The following is a 7,303-nucleotide window of genomic DNA, read 5'->3' on the forward strand; positions in this document are numbered from 1 at the left end:
AACATGTCAAACAATGATTGACATCCGTTACAGCTCAGGAACCTAAAAATATAACGTCGGAAACATTAGACACCTAAAAGTATAACAGAAAAAACGTTAGACATCTATTTTTAATGAAAAATACTTTAGGCACCTAAAGTTAACTTTGGACACTTATTTTTGTATTAAATCTATTTGAAAAGGATGCGAGATATATTTAATTAGCCATAATTGACATCATCAAGTATAGTCTAAACCAAACAAATAGGGAAATCAGTCTAGAAATACAAAGGTTCAATATAGGGAATGATGCAAGATCATGAGCGACTGTGTTGGCAGATAGGCGAATCGATTGGACCACATTGTGGGGATGAGATTGCAATAAGTTTCGTGCTTCAGCAAGATGAAATTGAATAATTGACATATCGTCATTTCTGGAAAGCAGTTGAGTGACGACATTAGAAGCATCATTCTCGGCAATCACCTTCCGACATTGTAGTTGAGAAGCAAGACATATTCCATAAGTAATGGTCTAAACTTCCACAAGAGCGGCATCACGCATAGACGAAAACAGAATAGCTTGCCCTGCTACAACTGCCAGTGAAATCATAAGCCAGCACACCAACAAAAGAAGCTGACGCAGCTGATCACAGGGCATCATCAACATTAACCTTTATAGAATCCCAAGGTGGCTTCTTCCAGATTGAGGGAATAACACAGTCTATATCGAGAGAATGAGAGGAGGCAACTAAAAAGTAATCATGCTGAAGCGCATTGTTGGTAGGTAGCCTCCCAAAAAACGTGATCAGTAAAGAAGACAGGAGATGTCATCCCAACTGTTATCAAAATATCTCGAGATTTAACACAATCATGCAGTGAATCCAGTGCTATTTCCTCATGGACTCCACAAAAACAACACAAACCATCACCTAAACCAGCAAGGAATAATTGGTGACCCGTTGGTAATGCTTCATGTGCAAGACGCCACTGGAAGGCCCTAACCTTTGACTACGTGTGAAAGCAGCTTAGATAAAGCCATAAGGAAGAGATGGCTATCATAGAGTGAGTGGGGTCCATTAACCAGTTATAGCCTGATCAGACTGAATATACACCTGAGGAGTAGTGACTACAAATCAAAATATCCGACGTAGTAGGTAAGATGAGGCATTGAAGGATAACTATAGCATCTTCATAAGAGAAAACAACCCAGATGCGAGCTTCGTCCCACCCTAGTTTTACTGATCGCATGAGGTCTCCACAGCCCATAGGATGATCTGCCATTGCTCGAGTAAGTATCAATGAACTGAAGCAGGAGACGCCCATCCCACTAATAAGATGGACACAGACATTGTTATCCATTCCAACCCTCTAATGGAAGTTGTGTCTCGAGGAATGCGCTGCCTGAAAAATGCTACGCCAAGCGAATAAGAGGTAAGGGTCGAGTGTAGCATGCAAAAAGTCTCTCAACAAAAATATTTTACTAAAAATACCTGAGAGACAAGGCTGTTAGGCTATCGGATGAAGCGCTATAGAGTCTTCACAAGTAAAGCAAGATTGAATTTGTGGAGATCATAGAAGCCCCAAGAACAGATGCAGATAGGCGTACAAAGAGAATCCCATGAGATGAGTGCCCAGCAAAAATCCCGGATTGCAGGAACAATATCGTCGAACAATCCTTGTGGGTAGTAGAATACAACCCATGATATACATCGGTATTGCTTACCCGACGGGCTTGATGGAAATCTTTCGGCCACCGAAGGATAATAAATGTTGTGTTTAGGATGTAATTTGAGTAACAATCCTATCTCAAATATGCCCTAAAGCCACATATTTGTTTCAGCCAATATATATAGTGGCATGCTCAAGTACTTTCTTGTAGAATCCACTTGAATGACCTCAAGAATACCATAGAGATCCGATGGGGCAGTCGTGGGTTTGTGAGGACTAAAGTAGGCGTGGGACATAGCAAGATTAACTTTCTTCCCAGAAGCATTTCCATACAAACCCAATAATGCACGCAACTGACGAAATTCACCCTTGGGGAAGCAAAGGAATAACATATTATCGTAAGCAAATAATAGGTGAGGAATGCGAAGACCATTTTCTGACACCCGGAGTCCACGAGTACCACCCCACCGCTGCTCTTGATTCAATAGTGAAGATAAACTTTGAGTACAACAAATAAATAGGAACAATTAAAGGGGGTCAACCTTGAAGGAGGTCACGCTCCCGACAAAACTCCTCGGACAAACTACCATTGATGCTCACGCAAAAGGTGGAAGTGGTAACGCATGTCATAATGAAAGACACCAATTAGAATCAAATCTGAGGTGAAGTAGCATTTCATGCAAAAATGACCACTCAACTTGATCGTAGGCCTTCTCCATGTCTAATTTCAACGCTGCTCCTTGTAGGGAACCTGATTTAACCGAATAGAGATAGTGGATAACTTCTTAGGTAATGAGAAATATTATGTGAAATATGTGAAACACTACAACGCCTACGTGAAGACCACCCATGCTGCCCATGCTCCCTCGTGAAGACCCCATGCCCTGCAAAATACAAGATTAGCAGACTCAACACATGAAATGGGGGGTAACATATTATGGGGATATTAAAAATTTAAGGGATTGATCATCAGTGAGGAGACATCAACCATTAGCAGCAACAAATAGCTCACGAGCAGCATATTAAACCATTTTTTTAGCACAACAAAAGGGGGCTCTCGGTAATTGGGGTGAGGAATCACACAAGCAAAAAAACCATTACCCCAGGGAGGGTGTCACGATCATCAGGGGGGAGAGGTTCACGAACAGAGGGAAGAAGGAGAGAAATGAACCAATGATAATCGAGAGGGAGAACAAAAAGCACAGAACCAGAAACCAACAGGGGGTGCAGTTAACAAAAACGGGAAACACCAGCGATAGGAGGGGATAGTAACACAAAGGGGATTTTTCATCAAAAACGAGCAAAAATCAGAGAAAAAGAGCAACAAAAAATAACAACAAAAAATAGTGCGTGTAAACATCATTTCGGTATTCAAGGATCGATAGTCTAACAGGGGTCTTCCCCATCTGTTTTGAAAGCAATACAAGCAGGTCCTTTTCGTTATTTTTTTAAGAAATATTAAGCAGTGATTCATGTTTATTGTTCTTATTTCGAAAACAAATAGAAAGTAAAGAGGAATTATAAAATTACCTTGGTTGTGTAAACGACAGTAGGGTCTCGGTGGCTCCGCCTTAGCCGTTCGGGTCCCCGCTGTCAAGGAAAAAGAGTTGAGATTAGTCTTAAAAATCGAAGCATAATAAACGTGATAAATATTAGGAGTGTTTTGATAGGTCACCTAGAGTCTTTTAGTAGTCGTCGGAGTCGAGATTTTCGGGGCACTAAAATAACAGTGGAGTTGGGTCTTCGGTCTTCGGTCGTTTAGGTTTCCTCGGTGGTTCCTAACGGTGGTCGGAGGGGAGGGTCTCGTTGGTTCACGTTTATTTACCCTATTTTCAGAGGGTGTCGGAGAACATTAGGGAACGTTTTGGTCATTTGAGGGGTCTCGGTTTGTTTGAGGAGGTCCTAGGTCTATTTCGTTTGTGGTCGAGTCCTTAGGCTTCTTTCGTCGGTGGTCTGGATCCTTCATTCGAGTTCAGAACGGCTGCTGAGGGAGAAAAGAAGAAGAAGAAGATGGGGGGAAAGGGTGGAGAAAAACGGCGCAAAGAGAACAAATGAAATTAAGGTTTTATTTTTACCCTAGATATAAATATATAAGATTACTAAAACGACGTAGTTTAAGTAGTTTGGGGCATCCGTTTTGGCGTTTGATTTATTCATTTTACGAGTCATTTAGGTTTTACTTGTAACTCATTTTGGTCCTGAAGTCGAGTCCTGTTTGTTTCGTAATTTGGACTTTATCTTTTATGCACATTTGATTTTAGTCCTGAATGCTAGTGTATTTATTTTCTTTCGTTTGCACATTTAGTCTTCAAGTTTTTGCATGTATATTTTAGTCCTCGAATAAAATCTTTTTTTTTTTAATTTAGTTCTCAATTGTTGAGCGCATGTACTTCCTGTTATTTAGACATTAGGGTTCTATATTTTGCATGTTTCTTTTAGGTCCTAAAGGTTGATTTATTTATTCAGACATTTGATCATTTAATTTTTATATGTTACTATCTAATCTTGTATATGTCGGGTCTATTCTGGTATCAGTCCATAATGATAATAGTAGTTTTATTTCAATTGTTGGTATTCAATATGGTAATATTTGCATGTATACTTTAATTTTTATTATGTTTGTATTTAAAATAGTAAGGTTTTGTTTAATATGGTTTAGTCCTTAAATATAGATATTTCCTGAAATTCATATTTTGAGTTAATATGTTTATTTTATTTTATTTTAAGTCACTTTCGTACATTACATATTATTGTGTATATATATGTATAAGTTATAATGTATATAATTTGTGGTATTAAAATATTTTTGCATGTCATCCTTTTTGTATAATATGTATGATATCCTCATGTGCATAACTCGACATTATTACATAATTGGATTAAGGGTAATACCCTTTTAATTTAAAATCGTTTTAAGTGGGTTGTCTTAACTGATTAGAGGTACGCTTGTAACGATTTTAAATTAAAAGTGTATCTCATCAGTGACACCTAAAAAATTGATTTATCACTTTAAAATTTGGGAAGGGAAGAAAAAGAAATATTCGGCTATTTAAATTTATCGAGAAAAGGTTGTTATAACTGATTTAAGATCTGGTCTCGATATTTTTAAATAATCGAATATTCTTTATCTTTCTAAAGGCTGGGTAATTTTATTTTAATCTATTCTGGTGCTTTCGAATAATGTAAAATTCATGTGTTGTTTTGTCGGGAATCATAAACCAAATTAAACTCGAATTTGTAAATTTCATTGCAAAGACATTAATTAATCGACGAGGTACCGATTTAGGGCGTTGTGGGGGTGCTAATCCTTCCCCACGCGTAACCGACTCCCGAACTCACTTTCTGGAAACGCGGACCTAAATTTGTTGTTTTAATTAAAATTAATTTTTATTTAAAAATGATAACTTTTGGGTACCAATCACACCCTATCAAAGATTGGTGGCGACTCCTCGAACCGATGTTTTTTTATCGTAAAGGAATTTCCAAATGTTCGAAACAAGAGGTTTTCTAAAATCACATTGTTTTTAATTAAAATTCAATCGTAAAGAGAATAATTAAAATGACGTGGTTTTCAAAATCTCGCGCCCCTCACTTAAAAATCGTTTCGACACTAGCAATATATCACTGTCACCTAAGTTACAAGAAATTATGATTCGACATATCATCTTCGTGATTAACTCTTTTATGTATTACATCCTTTTGTCCTTTATATCTAGAATAGGCACAAGTCTTAGAATAGTCACACTTGTATAGCCCATCTATTGTTTCTTGACATCTAAAGTAGACTATAATTAACGAATATGATATCACATATCAACTTATTCGAGCATGACCATGCATTTCTAGTCTCACTCAGTCAAGTGGTCTGTGATATTTTCCTATTATGTAGGAAGGACAAATCCTATCTTAACCATATACACCCCACTACATATATCGAAATATATTCAATAACAATCTTTATAGTGCAACCAGTTACGAAGCATGTTTAACTGTATCAAAACATACAACAATATATGTTGGGATAACATTGATCTCAAGTCTGAGGATCATACATATAGTCATCACCATGAGCAATGTTATGACCGTTACATAATAATCCAGGACATATGCTCATGATGGGTCAATCCAATACATTGTTCTCTAACAATATAATCATGTATCAATTCTGAGATCTCTATGTCAATGACAACTTCTTGTCATCAATCAATAACACGTTAGTCTTAAGCGTATTATTATTGTCCATGCCCATAATAATACTTGACTATGGATCTTTTAATAATGTTATTATATGGACTTTATTATCTTTCAGTTTATGTTAAACACAGACACATAACTGAAAATAATAGTGGCAATGCCTTTATTGGATAAAATCAGTGTCATAACCATTTTTTGTAAAACAATTAAATATTATTTTTAAAAACAATTATGACTTTAATTTGGAAAAATGGGTGATTTTGCATTGATTTGAATAAAATTAAAAAGAGTCGCCATCAACCTTTGGGTTAGGTAGGTCGAATACCTAAAAACGTCTTTTAAAACAATTTTAAGAAAAATCATTTTTTAAGACAAGATTCGGTCTGCGTTACCAAAGATTCATTTAAATGGATTCGGGAGTCGATTACGTGCGGGGAAGGGTAAGCACCCCACAACGCCCAAAAATTGGTACTGTGTCGCTTACATGTTGTCGTAAAATGGTGGAAATTACAAATCGAATATAAAGTTAAAATAGGATCCGTTTATTGAACATTAATTAATTTGCTTCGAATCAATTAATTAGAGAAAATTCCTTAATTCGAAAAGAAATCTCGAAATTAGCAATCCTCCATCGAGAAAGCTAACTCGACTATTTCTTATCAATAAAAGAATATTCCATCGTTAAAAAATATGAATCGACTATTGCACTCGCATTCAATGAATAAATTGATAAAAAAAAATCGAATATACATCGTAGAATGAAAATTAATAACTACATGAAAGAATAAATTATTATTTAGAGACATTCATTGCAATGTTCGATTTAAAATGAAATGGATTAACAAAATAAAATCAAATTAATTTCAAGTTCACATTTGTTCGAATGTCATATCGGATTGTACTACTTCGATCAAGCGATACTTTCCATGCACGTTCTACAAATTTTGTTCTCAAAATTATTCGAATTAATTATGAAATATTTAACTAATACGAGAGATACATAAAGTGCTGACACAAAATAAATTAATATGAATAAATCATGGAAGAAAAGCCAATATATAATATAAGACACAAAGGTGGGCTCCACACGAAATACACATAAATACACTTAACATAACACTTATATACATAAAAAATAAATAATCCCGAATATTCAATTTGCAAATTAGAAATTTAACAGGAAAAATAAAGTAAATAAATCACATTGCACATACAATTTATATATATGGAAAACATAAATAATAATAAATAATTTAATCGATGTAAACATGATCTATACGCTAATATAATATATTTACAAGCAAGCATACACATTATAATTTAATATTAAGGCCTAAATGAACAAACATCAAACCTGACAAATCAAAGTATGAAAAAGTAAACTAACTGCAAGGAATAAAATAAACACATCACAAATTAATAAGTGAATCAAACATTTAACTAAAAACAATTAACAGTGTAA

The 7,303-nt window shown here is 35.3% G+C and overlaps 1 long non-coding RNA gene across 1 annotated transcript; it reads right to left on the reverse strand.

Annotated features, from left to right (window-relative positions):
• Positions 1-1,830: 1,830 nt before the first annotated feature.
• On the reverse strand, positions 1,831-3,685 carry LOC120207388. Its single transcript, XR_005524201.1, has 3 exons — positions 3,323-3,685; positions 3,178-3,237; positions 1,831-2,531 (listed from the first exon to the last, which is right to left on the reverse strand). It is a non-coding gene; the product is annotated as an uncharacterized LOC120207388 (long non-coding RNA).
• Positions 3,686-7,303: the final 3,618 nt, after the last annotated feature.

This window comes from Hibiscus syriacus, unplaced genomic scaffold (genome assembly GCF_006381635.1).
Source record: "Hibiscus syriacus cultivar Baekdansim isolate YM2019G1 unplaced genomic scaffold, ASM638163v2 tig00014728_pilon, whole genome shotgun sequence".
In the NCBI taxonomy this organism is placed as follows: Eukaryota; Viridiplantae; Streptophyta; class Magnoliopsida; order Malvales; family Malvaceae; genus Hibiscus; species Hibiscus syriacus.